We start from the raw sequence: 18,018 nt of genomic DNA on the forward strand, positions 1-18,018 counted from the left end.
TTTTTCCTTTTCTAAAAGAATCCTGAAAGAAGCTAGAGAAAATGTTGTGCTGACTAACAGTTGAAACAGGCAAGGCGCTAAGTGGTCTTCTGAGTGTCTGAGGACATGCCCCTGAGTTTCTGAGAGAGCCCATTGTGCCCTGGATGAGTCTGGAGAGCCTTGAGAAGGCAGATCACCCCAAGAAGAGCAGGGACATCTGCTTGTTTACCCAGGGCCCTGCTAGCTGGGAGATGGGAAGAGAGGCCTCAGGACAAAGGCTCCTGATGTCTTAGTGAGAGGTAGAGACTTCTGGAGGTATGACCTTAGTCGCCAACCCCAGGGGTCATCCAGTTGCCCCTCAGGAAGGGTACAGGTACTAAAGGTCAGGAGCAGAAACAAGGAGGGCTTTGTCAGGCTTCCATGTTGTTGGTTCTTTTCTACTTTTTACAAAGCATTGTTTGGAAGGCAGCAAGGAAAGGGAGAGGTGGGGAGACTAGCATTCAGGCTAGGCGTTGAAAACCATGAAGGGTAGAGCGGTTGGCTCTAAGAGAAAAGAGCAAGCTGACACCAGGGCCTACCAGAGGCGTGTGGTTGGGGTTCCAGACCCTCAGACTCTGTCTTAGGCAGTTTGGGTTGTTAAACAAATTATCACAGATGGGGCAGCTTAAACAAGAAACATTTATTTTTCACAGTTCCAGAGGCTGGGAAGTCCAAGGTCAAGGTGCTGGCAGTTCTGGTGTCTGGGTGAGGATTCGTTTCCTGGTGTGCCAATATCTGCGTTCTTGTTGTGTCCTTACATAGTGGAGTATAAAAAGACAGAGAGGAAGTGAGCTCTCTGGCTTCTTTTTTTTTTACAAGGGCTCCACCCTCATGACCTAATCATCTCTTCATACTATCATATTGGGGGTAGGATTTCAACATACAGATTTGGGGTGGGGACACAAACATTCAGTTCTTTGCAGACTATGAAGCTGCAACCTCAGACCTGTGCCGCCCTCAGCTCTGACCTTCAGGTAACCCCTACTCCTCCTTCGGGGCTCAGCTAGCATGCCACCCTTTGGGGTCCCCCAGTCTCCATCAGTCCTTATCAGACTGGTTGCTCTCCCTTCAGCAGTAGCAGCAGCGGAGATAGAAGCCCCACTTGCCAGCTTCCTCACCGTGGGCTTGGGACAGGCCCTGACTCTACTTTCTATGTCTCTGTCTCTTCATCTGTCAAGTGGGGACAGTAATGCTTCTTTGTCCTGCTGTCGCTATGAGTAGCAGAGCAGACAGTGCATGTAAAGCAGTGAGAGCATTGCCTAGCAGAGTATGACTAAATGGATTTTATCATCCACCCATGGATCTTGAAAACCTGCCAGGCACCAGGCACGCTGTGGGTCCTAGAGGAAACAGCAAGGAACAGCCAGACGTGTGGGAGTCCCTGCTCTCTCTCCGGCTCTGTTTATGTTGCCAGATGCTGCCAGTGTAGCCAGGCTAGAAGCTGATGGGGATGGGGACCACCAGGCTCCCCTAGCGCCATCCCCTGCCCAGAGGGTGTTCACTAAGTCTGGGTGGAGAGACAGGAGGACACAGAGGAGCTGGCAGGCCTGAGTGAGGGTTCCCATTCTGCTAGTTATGGTCAGGTGACCAGGGTCTGTGTGACCCTCTCCATGCCTCAGTTTCCTTCTCTGGAGCATGGGGTGGTGATGCCATTTCATGGCCATTGTGAGGACTGTGCATTCAGTTCCTTGCTCCACAGCAGGCATCAAGCACCATCTCTCACCAGTGCAGCGAGCACAGCAAAGGCCCTGCTGCCCTGAGGCTGACATTCTGGAGGACAATGGGCAGTTGACATATAAAGGGATGATGATGTGGGGGTGTGCACCTTGTGAGGAGGGTGATCCAGGAGAGGGGAGGGCAAGAGGGTAGAGAGTGCTGCCTGGTGCAGAGTGGTTGGGAGGCCTCCCTGATAAGGGGCTGCTTGGGAAAAGACCTGAAAGAAAGTAGAGAATGAGAAAAGGCAAAGCCTTCCTGACAGAGGAGACAGCCAGTGCAAAGGCCCTGGGGTGCGTGAGCAGGCTTGATGTGTTTTTGGAGACCATCAGGGAGGACCATGAGATGGAGGGGAGCCATGTGGGGAGAGGGATGACTGAATCAGAGAAGCCCAGGATGGAGTCTGCAGCTGAGATAAGGGCTTTGGATTTCACACCCAGTGAGATGCAAAGGCTAGGAGGGTTTACAGTAGAGGAATGAACTTATTCAAAGATACAGTAGAGGAACGGTCTTATTCAAAGAACCATCCCTGTTTTAAAGGACCAGTTCACATGATTATATGATTGGTGAGCCCTGGGGGTGCAGGATAGTAGCTTCTGTCAGGTCCCTGAGGTCCACTGTCAGCACTTCCGAAGGTTCTTGGTAAGTCCTTGTGGAGCCAACATGTGCATCCTGCCTGGCCCTGCCCACTTCCCTTGCTCTTTGGTTTCACGGTGAAGGCCAGGCCTCTCTGCTGGCTCCCCCATCTCCTGTATCTCCACCCTACCTCCAACAGCTCGCCTCGGACTTTCTGCCTTTATGGATGTTGGTCCAGCTGTAGACGCTCCACTTATTCCTCTCCCCGTCTCTTTTGAGCTGGGCGCTATGCTCACCCCACGCACCACATAAGGCTGCCTTGTTCACAGTTTGTGCCTTGACCTTGCTCTGGGACACTGGGCCTGACCTGGTGCCTATGTCTCACTCTTGCTGGCCCCTGCAGCCAAGGGCAGACCTGGGAGGTGCTGTCTCTTAGATATAGCCTGTTCTTGAGGGGACAAGTGAATCGGCCCTCTCCCCAGCCCTTGGCTCAACTGAATCGGATCAGACTCCGCAAAAGTTTTCATCAGGAATCTCCATGAACACAGAGGGAAGTGGTAGGCGACAGAGGGGCCTGATTTTAGGCCTGCATCTGAGGAACGGCACTTAAATCCAGCCTTCCACTGGCTATGTGGGGTGGGAATGTAAGGTCACTGCAGACTGGGCTGCCTCCTGTGTGGAGTGGGGATAACACCTGCACTCAGTTTGTCTTAAGGGGCAGATGACGTCTGGTAAGTGCTGAGGCCAGTGAACACCTGCTCGTGATTCCAGACTTCTTCTTCTTCTTTTTATAATTTTTTTATTCTTTTTTTTTCTTTTATTTATTCTGGTCCCTTAGAGAAATTCAGGGGTCAATTCCAGACTCCTGAGACTCAGGTTCTTCACCTGCCTGAGCCCCAGGGCTGCAGGAGGAAGGACTACAGCAATAGTGTGCAAGAGTGGAATGACCTAATGACGACAGACCTTACTTGGTTATTCTGATGAGACCACCAAGCTGAATCTCATATGTCAGGATTGGCACAGGATTAGAGCCCACACTGCCAGGGTATCTGTCAGTCCTCTCTCAAGCCAGTCAGGACTCCCTGCCCTTGGCCCAGAGGCTGCCCAGGCTCTGACACCTGTACTAGTTAGCCCTTGGGTTGGGGTCTGAGTTCTGGACCTGGGGTTGGCTTTTCTAACTTTTTCATACTTTGCTGTGTTCCAGACAGAGCTCAGTGGCAGGCTTTTACCCTGGGAAAGCTTCATGTCTTCCCTTGACATTTTTGGCCAGCCTTTTCTGCCTGGTCCTAGGAATGTGTCTCTACTTTTCTCCCTTCTTTGGCCAGATCAAAAGTAAAGACTTTCTCAAATCCAAGGAGCTCAGGTTTCTGACACAGGATCTTCCTAGATCTAAGTATAGGACCTTTCTAGATCTTTTCTGGGTGGTGATGATGGACACCTGCTTAGGCCAATCAATGCTCAGACCCTGCCCTGAGCAGTTTTGCCTCCACTTCCTATGCATGGTCCCTCCCTCCCAGGCAGTTCCCCCTTCCTCCCAGGGTCTAGGAAAGTCTAACCTTCAGGCCATTGTTCTCAGCTTGAAGACTTCTGACCCCTCTTCAGCTTGTCTGCGTCCTTGGGCCTATTGTGCTGTAGTTTTATGATATAGATGAGTAGAAGTACCCTCATGTGGTATAGTTGGGACTCTTAGTTTGTTGTGTTATAAATGGGAAAAGTTTGAGCATAAGGCACATTTCATGTTTGCTTGTGTGTGATTTTATCCATGAGAAACATTATGTGAAAACAGAAAGCAAAACCAGCCCTTAGCTGAATGGATCACAGCCACATAGGAGTACACAAAATACACACACCTCAGAGGTCTACCAGTTGCCTCAGTTTGTCAAATGTCATTGTATGTCCTATGAGTCACACCTGCTGACACCTGGTATTACATCTTTCCACTGGATTTCAGATAACCCATTCTACAATAACCCACAAGTCATAATCCTTCCCACTCCCACTTCCACAAGCAAACTTCAGGTCTTTTTCATGGCAAATGCCACGTTTAAAACTGTGCTGTAATTTTTGTTAGGTTCCTATCAATTTAAAACATTTTATTATTTAAAAAATTGTAGTAAAATACATATAAAATTTTTTATCGTAACTATTTTTAAGTATAGAGTTCAGTATTAAATACATTCTTTTTTTTTTTTGAGACAGAGTCTCACTCTGTTGCCCAAGCTAGACTGCCGTGGCATTAGCCTAGCTCACAACAATCTCAAACTCCTGGGCTCAAGCGATCCTCCTGCCTCAGCCTCCCAAGTAGCTGGGACTACAGGCACGCTCCACCATGCCCAGCTAATTTTTTATATATTTTTAGTTGGCCAATTAATTTCTTTCTATTTTTAGTAGAGACGGGGTCTCGCTCTTGCTCAGGCCGGTTTTGAACTGCTGACCTTGAATGATCCTTCTCAGCCTCCCAGAGTGCTAGGATCACAGATGTGAGCTACTGCGCCCGGCCTCACTGTACCTTTTCTATGTTTAGATACACAAATACCATTGTATTACAGTTGCCTATAGTATTTAGTACAGTGACATGCTGTACAGGTTTGTAGCCTAGGAGTAATAGTGTAGGTGTGTAGTAAGCTATACTATCTAGGTTTGTGAAGTACATTCTGATGTTCGCATCACAAAATTGCCTAACAACACATTTCTTAGAACACATCCCTGTTGTTTAGCAATGCACAACTGTATTTTTTAATGTCCTGCCTGCTATTTCCTTATGGGACTCTACACATATGTCAGGTCACTTAATATTATCTCACTGGTACTCTGTTCATTTTCTTTTCAGCTTTTGTCTCTGGGTGCTCCATTTTAGATAATTTTTTTTTTTTTTACTGGCAGGATCAACCAGGTAGATTTTAGATAATTTTTATTGTTATGTTCATTGATATTTTCTTCTGCAATGTCTAATCTGCTGTTAATCTTATCCAGTGAATTTTTCATTTTAGATATTGTATTTTTCATTACAAGAAGCCCCATTTGGCTATTTTTAAAAATCTTTCTTTCATTTTGGCCATGCTTTCCTTTAAACGCTTGCACTTAGTTTAATGTCCTTGTCTGCCAATTCCATCATCTTTGTCATTTTGGGGTCAGTCTGTTTCTATTGACTGATACTTCTTCTTGTTATAGTGCATATTTTCTACTTCTTGGCTTATCTGGTAATTTTTTTATTGGATACTTGACATTATGAGTTTTTACATTATTGAGGGTCTATATTTTATTAAGAGTGTTGAGCTTTGTTCTGGCAGGCATTTAAAGTACTTGCAGGGCCGGGCACGGTGACTCATGCCTGCAATCCTAACACTCTGGGAGGCTGAGGCGGGCAGATGGTTTGAGCTCAGGAGTTCAAGACCAGCCTGAGCAAAAGAAAGACCCTGTCTCTACTAAAAAAAATAGAAAGAAATTAGCTGAACAACTAAAAATATATAGAAAAAATTAGCTGGGCATAGTGGCACATGCCTCTAGTCCCAGCTACTTGGGAGGCTGAGGCAGAAGGATTGCTTGAGCCCAGGAGTTTGAGGTTGCTGTGATCTAGGCTGACGCCATGACACTCTAGCCTGGGCAACAGAGTGAGACTCTGTCTCAATAAATAAATAAATAAATAAAGTACGTGCAGTTGAGTTTGACCCATTTGAGTCTTATCTTTAAGCTTTGTAGGGCACAACTAGAGTAATCTTTATTTTCAGGATAGTTCAGCTCCGCCTCTAAGGCATGACCTTCTGGTCATGACTGGTTGAAACATGAATACCTCCTAGGCCTGCATGAGTTCTGGGAATTATTCAGCTGAGGAGTTTTCCCCTTTGCATGCATGGCTTCGTATTCAGCAAAGACTTAAGGGGACCCTATGTAGATTTTTATAGCTCTTTTTAATGTATAGTTCCATTCTTTCCAGAACTCTGTATAGTTTTTTCAGACTCTCTGACCTTTAAGTTTTGTCTCCTTAACTCAAGGAGAGGTCAGTGCTTTGCTTGGCACCCCTTTTTGATCCTGTGGCCTGAAATGTGCCTCTAGGCAGAAAGCCAGGGTGATCACAATGCTCCCGTCTTTGGGGATCACAGTCCTGTGCTGTCTGTTTTATAATTTTTGAAGAAAAATAAATAAATAAAAATGCAAATTTTGAAAACTCTTGTTTCATAAAGATATTTTAGTTGTTTGCAGTAGTGGGAGTGGGTTTAAATCTTGGTTCACTGTTAGTCCATTGTGGCAAGAAATGACAGTTTCCATATTAATTAAAAAAAATTTTTTTTTAAATTTTAAAGAAATTGATTGTCATACATTGATTTATAGGAATTCTTCATATATTCTTTTTTAATTTCTATTTTATTTTTTATTTTTTTGAAACAGAGTCTCACTCTGTTGCCTGGGCTAGAGTGCCATGGCATCAGCCTACCTCACAGCAACCTCAAACTTGTGGGCTCAAGTGATCCTCCTGCCTCAGCCTCCCGAGTAGCTGGGACTACAGGCATGTGCCACCATGCCCAGCTAATTTTTTTTCTTTTTCTTTTTTTTAGTTATTTGGATAATTTATTTTTATTTATAGTAGAGAGGGGGTTTCGCTCTTGCTCAGGCTGGTCTCGAACTCCTGAGCTCAAATAATCCTCCCAGAGTGCTGGGATTACAAGCATGAGCCACCATGCCTGGCTGGAATTCTTCATATATTCTTGATCCAAATCTATTGTCAGTTACATGCATTTATGAATATTTCTCCCAGTTTATAACTTGTTTTTTGCAATTTAAGGTATAGTTAACTGTACTTTCCAGGTCTATTTCAGGAATACTTTAGTCTTCCCCCACTGATTGGCTGGACGTACCACCTTTGTCATATATCAAAATCCTATGTAGTTGTGGTTTTGTTATATTAGTTATTGTTTCATAATATGTCCTGATGTCTGATAGTGCTAGTCCCCATCCAGAATCTTATTCAGAAGAAGTGTTCTGAGATTTGAATATTCTTGTTCTTTTACTATTTTATGTAAATTTTAGAATCAGCTTGTTGAATTCTGTGAAAAACGCTATTTTGATTTTTTTTTTAATTTATTTAGAATCAGGGTCTTGCTATGCTGTCTAAGGTTTTCTTGAACTCCTAGGCTCAAGCAATCCTCCTCCCTTAGCCCCTTCAGCAGCTGGGGCTAAAAGGTGCATTACCACCATACCTGGCCTATTTTGATTTTTGTTGGAATTACTGTTTTTCTGGAGTATTTTAAAGCCAATCCCAGGCACTTTTATGTTATTTCATAAGTATTTTGGTATGTATCTCTAGTGGGGAAGGACTTTGCTGTTTAACATAACAACAATAGCATTATTACCTGTAATAAAAGTGATACTGAGAATTGACATATTTTTAAAATGTTAATTTTCCTATATATGAATATGGTTTATCTCTCTATTTATTAATGTCCTCTTTGATATAATTTTTCCATCTCTTTATTTTTCACCTTTTTGGATTAACAAGTTTTATATTTGTGTCTTTTAAATGCTTAAAACTAGGTTTTTAAAATTCAAGTCCAAGTTTATCTTTTTTTTTTTTTTTGAGACAGAGTCTCGCTTTGTTGCACAGGCTAGAGTGAGTGCCATGGCGTCAGCCTAGCTCACAGCAACCTCAAACTCCTGGGCTCAAGTGAATCCTACTACCTCAGCCTCCTGAGTAGCTGGGACTACAGGCATGGTGTGCCACTATGCCCGGCTTATTTTTTGTATATATATTAGTTGGCCAATTAATTTCTTCCTATTTATAGTAGAGACAGGGTCTCGCTCTTGCTCAGGTTAGTTTTGTTTTTTTTAGTTTTTTTTTTTTTTTTTTTTGAGACAGAGTCTCGCTTTCTTGCCTAGGCTAGAGTGAGTGCCGTGGTGTCAGCCTAGCTCACAGCAACCTCAAACTCCTGGGCTCAAGCGATCCTGCTGCCTCAGCCTCCCACGTAGCTGGGACTACAAGCACGAGCCACCATGCCCAGCTGATTTTTATATTATATATATTAGTTGGCCAATTAATTTCTTTCTATTTTTATGGTAGAGACGGGGTCTCGCTCAGGCTGGTTTTGAACTCCTGACCTTGAGCAATCCGCCCGCCTCGGCCTCCCAGAGTGCTAGGATTACAGGCGTGAGCCACCGCGCCCGGCCCTCAGGTTAGTTTTGAACTCCTGGACTCAAACGATCCGCCCGCCTCGGCCTCCCAGAGAGCTAGGATTATAGGTGTGAGCCACCACGCCCAGCCCAACCAGCCCAAGTTTATCTTTTTTTTTTTTTTTTTTTGAGACAGAGTCTCCCTTTGTTGCCCAGGCTACAGTGAATGCCATGGCATCAGCCTAGCTCACAGCAACCTCAAACTCCTGGGCTCAAGCAATCCTGCTGTCTCAGCCTCCTGAGTAGCTGGGACTACAGGCATGCACCACCATGCCCGGCTAATTTTTTCTATATATTAGTTGGCCAATTAATTTCTTTATATTTATAGTAGAGATGGGGTCTTGCTCTTGCTCAGGCTGGTTTTGAACTCCTGACCTCGAGCAATCCGCCCACCTCAGCCTCCTAGAGCGCTAGGATTACAGGCGTGAGCCATCGCACCCAGCCAAGCCCAAGTTTATCTTTTTTTTGTTATTATTTTTAAGACATGAGGTCTTTTTCTTTTTTGCCCAGGCTAGAGTGCAGTGGTGAGATCATTTCTTACTGCAGCCTTGAACTCCTGTGCTCAAGTGGTCCTACCCCTTCAGCCTCCCAAAGTGCTGGGATTATAAGCACGAGCCACCACCCCCAGTCCAAATTTGTCTTTTAATAGCTGAATTTAATATATTTATACTTATATACTTGGTCTTATACATGCCATATGACTTTTTATTTTCCATTTACTATGTTTTGTTGTTATTTGTTCATTTTTTTCTCCTTTCTTTTCCTATTGGTTTGCTTTTTTTCTTCTTCCTTTATCTTCTACCTGTTTGCAGGTTATATGTCATATTTCTGTTTCTTTTCATAGTTTCCCTAGCTTTTATTTCCCAATTTTTCTATTGTGGTAAAATGCACATAACATAAAATTTACTATCTTAATTATTTTAAAGTGATATACAATACATTCATAATGTTATACAAACATTACCACCACCCATCTCCAGAACTCTTTTCATCTTGTAAAACTGAAACTCAATACCCATTAAATGATAACTCCTCATTTCCCCTTCCCCCAGCCTGTAGCAACCACCATCCTACTTTGATTTTTGACTAATGTTAAGTACCTCATATAAGTGGAAACATAAATATTTATCTTTTTGTGGCTGGCTCATCTTACTTAGTATAATGTCTTCAAGATTCATCCATGTTGTAGCATATGTCAGAATTTCCTTTCTTTTAAGAGGCTAATATTCATTTATATGGATATATCACATTTTGCTTATCCATTCGTTTCTCGATGGATGCTTGGGTTGCTTCCATGTTTTGGCTATTATGAATAATGTTGCTATGAAGCGGGTGTACAAACATCTCAAGACCCTGCTTTTAATTCTTTTGGGTATATACTCAAAAGTGGAATTGCTGGATCATTGCATTTTTTTAATTTTGCAGGGACTGGGCATGGTGGCTTACGCCTGTAATTCCAGTGCTTTGGGAGGCCAAGATGGGAGGATCACTTGAGGCCAGAAGTTTGAGGCTACAGGGAGCTATGATTACATCACTGCACTACAGCCTGGACAACAGAGCCAGACCTCGCCTGTCTGGCTTAAAACAAAACAAAACATTTAAATAAAAAGCTGTCCTTTTCCCATTGAATGGTCTTGACATCCTTATCAGAATTATTTAACCATATATGGGAATGTTTTTTGGGGGGCTCTCTGTTCTATTCATTCGTCTATATGCCTATCTTTATACAGGCATCACACTGTTTTGATTACTGTGTAGCTTTGTAGTAAGTTTTGAAATCAGAAAGAGTCCTCCAGCTTTGTTCCAGTTTTCTTCTTTTTTAAGATTGTTTTGGTTATTCAGAGTCCTTTGAGATTCCATATGAATTTTAGGATGGGTTTTTCTAATTCTGCGAAAAACTTCACTGGGACTTTGGTAAGGATTGCACTGATTTCCTAGGTCCTCCCCCCGCCCCCAGGGGAAAGCTCAAACACAATCCCCTACTCCCAGAAATTATGCAGTCAAGTTTCCCACATTTGGGGAAATCTCAGGGATCAGCACATTGGGAGACCAATGGATAAGCCTCATCCTGGGAAAACCACATTCGTGATCATGGTATCTCCCCTGCCAGGTAAATATGATTCCCTAGTTTTTAAAACATACATAATTTACTTTATACTTTCCTAACTCAGTCTAAGGTTAATTATATCCCTAAAAGGATACGTGAAAAACTGATGACATTGGTTGATTCTTTTTTTTTTTTTTTTTTTTTTTTTGAGACAGGGTCTCACTCTGTTGCCCAGGCTAGAGTGAGTGCCATGGTGTCAGCCTAGCTCACAGCAACCTCAAACTCCTGGGCTCAAACAATCCTCCTGCCTCAGCCTCCCGAGTAGCTGGGACTACAGGCATGCACCACCATGCCCGGCTAATTTTTTCTATATATATTAGTTGGCCAATTAATTTGTTTCTATTTATAGTAGAGACGGGGTCTTGCTCTTGCTCAGGGTGGTTTCGAACTCCTGACCTCGAGCAATCTGCCCGCCTCGGCCTCCCAGAGTGCTAGGATTACAGGCGTGAGCCACCGCGCCCAGCCCTTGGTTGATTCTGGAGAGAAGAAATGGGTAGCAGGGAGACAAGCGTGGAATAGTCTTTTTACAGTAAATCCTTTTCCTTTTATACTTTTTGACCTTGAACCATGTGAATGTATTACTAATTACAAAAGGAAATATATATTATTAAAATAAATAATAGGCCGGGCGCGGTGGCTCACGCCTGTAATCCTAGCTCTCTGGGAGGCCGAGGCGGGTGGATTGCTCAAGGTCAGGAGTTCGAAACCAGCCTGAGCAAGAGCGAGACCCCGTCTCTACTATAAATAGAAACAAATTAATTAGCCAACTAATATATACAAAAAATTAGCCGGGCATGGTGGTGAATGCCTGTAGTCCCAGCTACTTGGGAGGCTGAGGCAGGAGGATTGTTTGAGCCCAGGAGTTTGAGGTTGCTGTGAGCTAGGCTGACACCATGGCACTCACTCTAGCCTGGGCAACAAAGCAAGACTCTGTCTCAAAATAAATAAATAAATAAATAAAATAAATAATAATGTTAATTAATATCTCAATTCCTTTCCCAAATAAGAACCTTAAAAAATGTTAACTTCCCTTCAAAGGTTTTCTTCTCCACTTACATGTTATTATTGTCTAGCATGTTATTTATATACTATGTACAAGTGATTTTCAGAATTAGTGGTTATCATTTTCCATAGTTAACACTGATCCAGATTTATCAACGCATTCTACAAATGTGTTTGCTCACCATTGCAGCTTACAACCATGCATCCCTCTGGGTTTGTTTTTCTTCTACTGAAATATATCCTTTATGTATTTTAAATTAAATTTTAATTTTAAAAATTAAGGTTCAATGAATGGTAAAATATTATACTTTAAAAAACTCTTAAATCTATGGGTAGTAGATTATTTTAGTCTTTGTTTATCTTAAAATGCTTTTATTTTGTTCTCCTCCATGGGAATTTGCTAAGTATAAAGTTCTGGATTGAAAATTATTCTCTACCCCCACCTTAATGCCCCTGCATTTTAAAGATATTATTCCATTGGCTCCCAGCATTTATTGTTGTTGATGAGTCTAATTGACCTTCTTCTGTTTGTAATTTTGCCATTTCTTTCTGGGATTTTTCCTCTTTTTTCTCCATATGTAATGAGGTTATTGTTTTGAAAAGTTTTTATTGACTCGACTTGTAACATTTACAAAGAAAAATTAACAAATCATAAATGTAGGTCTATGAATCTTCCATATTGTTGCTTTAGAGTACTCCATTGTATAACAATATAAGTCATTTCTCCATTCTACTGCTGAAAGATTTTTGATTTTTTTTTTCCAGCTTTTGCCTTGTTACAAATAGTACAGTTGTGAACATGTTTACACAGATCATTTGTTAAGACATTTGTAGTTTATTTTGTGGGGCATATACCTGTAAGTGAAATTGCTGGGTCATAAGGTATGTGTATATTCAGCTTTAGTAGATATTGCCAAGAGTTTTCCCTAATCGATTTTCACTTCATCAGCAGTTATACGAGTTTTGGTATCCTTGCCAACACTTGGCACTGTCAGCTAAAAGGCAGCCATTTTCATAGAAGAGGAGTGATATGTCACTGATGTTTCATTTGCATTGCCCTAATTAAGTTAAGCACATTTTCATATGTTATCTTAACATTTTTATGAAGTAATGTTCAAGGCTTTTGCCCATGTTTCTATTGGGTTAGCTGTTTTTTGCTTATTCTTTCTTCTGGATATGAATCCTTTGTCAGGTATATGTATCACAAATATCTTCTCCCACACTGTGGCTTGCCTTTCACTCTCTTAACAATGTCTTTATTTTTTATTTATTTTTTTAATAAAAAATTGTATTTACTTAGAAGCATTCAGAATGTCAACAAAACAGCTGCAACTTTTTTTTTTTTTTTTGCAATTACAGAGTGGTGGTATTCAGTTAACAGAACAACAATTATTTCATATAAGCTGTATCAGAGACAACTGAAGATGAAAAAACTACCATCTCCATATATAACTAATTTGTGCTGTACACCAACAAGAACCTGCTTTAAATTTCCATGCCAATTTACAACCGCCATACTATACCAGGCAAGGTTAGTGGCTATTGAAAATACTACCAGGACAGGGCTAGCTAAAGACACATTCGGTAGTGTGTTAACTATACAAAAAAAAAAAAAAACAAAAAAAAACCCCACTGTACCAGGCTGGGCGCGGTGGCTCACGCCTGTAATCCTAGCACTCTGGGAGGCCGAGGCGGGAGGACTGCTTGAAGTCAGGAGTTCGAAATCAGCCTGAACAAGAGCGAGACTCCGTCTCTATTATAAATACAAAGAAATTAATTGGCCAACTAATATATATAGAAAAAATTAGCCGGGCATGGTGGTGCATGCCTGTAGTCCCAGCTACTCAGGAGGCTGAGGCAGCAGGATTGCTTGAGCCCAGGAGTTTGAGGTTGCTGTGAGCTAGGCTGATGCCACGGCACTCACTCTAGAGTGAGTGAGCTAGACCCACGGCCTGGGCAACAAAGTGAGACTCTGTCTCAAAAAAAACAAAAAACAAAAAACAAAAAACAAAAAAAACACTGTACCATTTAAAAACAACTCTTACACAGCCTTAGATTTCAATTTTTTTCTTTAAAAGGAGTGAGTTGTGTACAGGGGGGTTAAATGCTTTATAGACAAGAAAAAAAAACTACGCTAGAACCAACTTATTCATCATCATCATCTTCTTCATCTTCCTCCTCTTCCTTCTTTTTCTTGCTTTTTTCAGCCTTGACGACTCCCTTGTTTGCTGCATCAGGCTTTCCTTTAGCTTGGTATGCAGCAGTATCCTTTTCGTACTTCTCCTTCAGCTTTGCAGCCTTCTTTTCATAAGGCTGCTCGTCATCCTCAGCAGTGTCATTCCACATCTCTCCCAGTTTCTTTGCAACATCACCAATGGATAGCCCAGGATGTTCTCCTTTGATTTTAGGGCGATACTCAGAACAAAACAAGACAAAGGTCGAAGGAGGTCTCTTGGGCTCATTGGGATCCTTGAACTTTTTTGTTTCCCCTTTAGGAGAGATATAGGTTTTCATTTCTGTTTCATAACGGGCCTTGTCCACCTTTGCCATATCTTCCAACTTCCCTTTCTCTTTAGCAGACATGGTCTTCCACCTCTCTGAGTACTTCTTAGAAAACTCTGAGAAGTTGACTGAAGCATCTGGGTGCTTCTTCTTGTGTTCCTCCCGGCAAGTTTGCACAAAGAATGCATATGATGACATTTTGCCTTTCCGCTTCTTAGGATCTCCTTTGCCCATGTTTAGTTATTTTTCCTCAGTTAGGCACAGAGTTGCCTGGTGCCCGCCCGGCTCTCGCTTGCCCCGGCGCTGTCTCTATGGAGCTCAATGTACTGCAATCTTAACAATGTCTTTAAATTAACAGATGTTCTCAATGTCAATGTCACCCAATTTATCAATTTTCTTTTTTATGGTTGGTACTTTTGTATCCTGTTTAAGAACTCTGCCTGGCCTGAGATCATGAAGATATTCTCCTATGTTTTCTCCTAAAAGTTTTAATGGTTTGCTTTTAGGTTTAGATCTACTGAGGGATTTATTTTTGTGTAAATAGAGGAATGGGACAAAGATTCATTTTTTCCATATATCAAAGAACCTATTACCATTTATTGAAAAGACTGTCCTTTTCTCCACTATACAGCAGTGTTACTTTGTTATGAATTGGGTGGTTGTGTTTGTGCAGGTTTTTGTTTTCTGCTCTTGTGTCTACTTGTCTTGCACAAATACAATGCTGGTTTAATTACTGTAGCTTTATAATATATTTTGACATCTACTGTAAGTCCCCAAACTTTTTCTTTTCTTTTCTTTTTTTTTTTTTTCCAAGACAAAGTCTTACTCTGTTGCCTGGGCTAGAGTGCTGTGGCGTTAGCCTAGTTGACAGCAACCTCAGACCCCTGGCCTCAAGCGATCCTTCTGCCTCAGCCTCTTGAGTAGCTGGGACTACAGGCATGCATCATCATGCCCAGCTAATTTTTTTCTATATATTTTTAGTTGGCTAATTAATTTCTTTCTATTTATAGTAGAGACGGGGTCTCGCTCTTGCTCAGGCTGGTTTTGAACTCCTGACCTTGAGCAATCCGCCCGCCTCGGCCTCCCAGAGAGCTAGGATTACAGGCGTGAGCCACCGCGCCCGGCCTAGACAGATTCTTTTTATAGAATCTAATTCTCTAGGAAAATCCTCCACATTTTCCTTCATATTTCTTCATTTATGTCTGTAGTTTACTTATAACATATCGATCATTTTTATTTTAAAGTCTTTTTTTGCTATCCTTGGTCTTTGAATCACCTCTAGGTCTGTTTCTGTCATCTTGTTTTTCCTCTCAATTTTCAGTCATGGAGTCCTGTCTTTTAAAATGCCTAGTACATTTTAATTGAATGACAGGTATTATGTATAAAAAATTACAGAAGTTCTAGATGATGTTATCTTCTTCCAGAAAGAATTCACCTTGTCCTCTTCCAGGCAGATAGAGTGGGCTCATTTCCTTTGACCGTTAGGGGCAGAGCTGAGCGGAATCTGGGTTGGAGTTTTAGTAAGGTCCTGTCTGGTTCATACCTGCCCCCAGGTGGAGCATCAGGTTTCTAGCCAGCAACCTCATTCTCATGAATGAGAATTCTTGTCTTCTCAGTGCAACCGCTGTAAATCAGTGCTTCCCTCACAACAGAAGAGTCTCCTCTCTTTACATTTATTTCTTGCATTCCTGCTCAGCTATGTATGCTTAAATGTTTTAAAATATTTTGTCTGACAATTTTACGTGTTAAGGTTGGGATTTGGGATCCCAGGTCAGTTCAGTCCACCATCTTGACTGGAAGTTCCATGAAGGAGTTTAAGCAGGAGAGTGACATTATCTAGTTGTTCTTCAGAAAGATCCCTTTGTCTGTGGTGCTGAGGATAGATCGGGGGTTGTAAGGATGACCATAGCCTTGACTTGAGAGAAAGACATAGATCTGAGAGGTGTTCAGAGGATAAAGCCTAAGATGCCGAGGGATGACTTCACAATTGCTGTGTTTCCATTCCTCTTAGAAAATCAACATGTGCACCATCAACCCATGTTTCTGCTTGGCCAGATCACCAGGCACTGGAGCTCATTTCCCTCCCTGGGTGGGGCACAGCAGACAGTAGGCCTCTCAGTTGGCAGACAAGTCCTGCTCCCCTTGGCTGCATACAACCCAGTGCTTCTGGAGGCCTCTGTACTATCTGCTCCTAGCTCCGCTCAGCGCATCTCAACGGCTTCCCTACTGCTCACTTTCCCTGTTCTCATCCCACAGCTTCCCCTGTACGTTCTACCACTGGACTCACCTTCATAAACACAATTCCCTGCCTGAGTGCCCTTCACCGGCAGGATAGGCTTGAGCCCTCCCTGGCCTTCTCTCTTGAACTACGGGCTTTTGCTGTAGATTCTCCAGGCCCTGGTCCACACCTTCAGACCCTAGCCATCCCCAGGGAGCCTCCCCCAAGCCTCTCCCTCTTAACCAAGACGTGTGTCCTTGAACTCCTCAAGAAAACACTGTCCTTGCACATTTTGCTTAGCAGTTATTCCTGAGCTCCTCCTTTCACTTCTAAAGATGTTCTAACCATGTAAAAATTCTGTGTTTTCCTCTATAGTGTAAAATCCTGATGTGTCTAGGAGCTAGCACTAGGCAAGTAGCTTCCCCTAATCAGAATGCTTAGAGCACTTGCAGTCACCCTGGAGAAGGAACTGTACCTGCTCAAGAAAACTGCCAGAAAGCAGGGGCGGGGGGGGGGGGTGTGGAACTGTTTTGCCTGCCCCATTCCCAGCATGTGACTAAGCTTAGCCCCGTGTGCCAGGCTAAGGAGTGTGGACTTCATCCTGAGGGCACCCATTAGAGGGTTGTAAGCAGGCAAGCAGTGTGATCACCATTTCTGCCTGATGGAGGGTTGATGAGCCTACAGGGTCAGTGGGAGGTGGCCTGAGGCAGAGGAAGGTGATAGGGACAGGGGAGGGAGGCTGGCCTTGCTCTGGCCTGGGAAGATAATGCAGAAGCAGCAGATCTCAGGGAGCAGGAGCTTGGCTTTGGACAGGCCTCAGCTGCCTGTGGACATGGCTTGTGGTGTATGGGTCCCTTTACAAACATTGAGGTGCCGGTGCCAGTTAAACAAGCGGATTGACAGGTTGGTGGGGAGGAGGTGGAGGAGCAAAAGAGGTTCTCATGCCAAGCTGGAGAGTCCTGGAGAGGAAGGCTACAGTGGGGAATGTCTAAGGCTAAGGCCATCCCTGGCTCCAGAGGCACTGGAGTTAGGAGCTCAGGAGGGCTCAGACGGAACCCTAGGCAGCAGAGGGATCTTGCTTAGCAGCAAGACCCACAGTGGAGGAAATGGACAGGCTGTGCCATGGACTTAGCATAGGACAGGGCCTGACTAGCTGAGCTCTCAGAGCCTTTGTCCAGCTCACTGACTGGGGCTCTGGTCTGCAGGTTTCCGGTGATAAGGACAGAGAGGTGTGAAGGGTCTTTGTCTGAGGCGGACCTGGGCAGCATTTCAGGGTGCCCACTCAGATGGATTCCACAGTGACTGGGAAGCCCTAGGGAGAGCCTAGCAGAGCCCAAGCAGCAGGACGGGCTGCCCTGGAGTGGGTCAATGACATGTGCCACTGGCCTTTGCCTGGGGCAACAGATGGTAAGGGGCTTATGGGGCCCACTGCCACACTGTGCCACTTTCAAAAGGATCGAGTAGTAGATATAGCCAGGTCACTTACCATGACCCGGGTACAGGTGTAACTAACTTTGATGGATCCTCAGATCTCTCCATCAGCTAGGAATCCCAGGACATACCTCATAACACAGTGGGGAAGATGGCAAGGAAGGATGTACAGGGTGAACGAAGAATCAGCTATTGTCATTAACCTTTCACATTAATGCCTGGTCCTGTGCCCCCATCAGCCAGGGGTGCCCAGAGCCCCCTCACTACCTCAGCGAGGCAGTGAGAAGAG

At 43.4% G+C, this 18,018-nt stretch overlaps 1 long non-coding RNA gene, 1 other non-coding gene and 1 pseudogene across 2 annotated transcripts; 1 reads left to right on the top strand and 2 right to left on the bottom strand.

Annotated features, from left to right (window-relative positions):
• Positions 1-925: 925 nt before the first annotated feature.
• LOC142871854 (uncharacterized) lies at positions 926-10,098 on the top strand. Its single transcript, XR_012920022.1, has 2 exons — positions 926-992; positions 9,895-10,098. It is a non-coding gene; the product is annotated as an uncharacterized LOC142871854 (long non-coding RNA).
• Positions 10,099-10,423: 325 nt separating this feature from the next.
• Positions 10,424-10,587, bottom strand: LOC142871978 (U1 spliceosomal RNA). Its single transcript, XR_012920240.1, has one exon. It is a non-coding gene; the product is annotated as a U1 spliceosomal RNA (small nuclear RNA).
• A 3,136-nt stretch (positions 10,588-13,723) lies between these two features.
• LOC142871917 (high mobility group protein B1 pseudogene) lies at positions 13,724-17,988 on the bottom strand (annotated as a pseudogene).
• Between the last annotated feature and the right edge of the window lie 30 nt (positions 17,989-18,018).

This window comes from Microcebus murinus, chromosome 7, assembly GCF_040939455.1.
Source record: "Microcebus murinus isolate Inina chromosome 7, M.murinus_Inina_mat1.0, whole genome shotgun sequence".
Taxonomy (NCBI): domain Eukaryota; kingdom Metazoa; phylum Chordata; class Mammalia; order Primates; family Cheirogaleidae; genus Microcebus; species Microcebus murinus.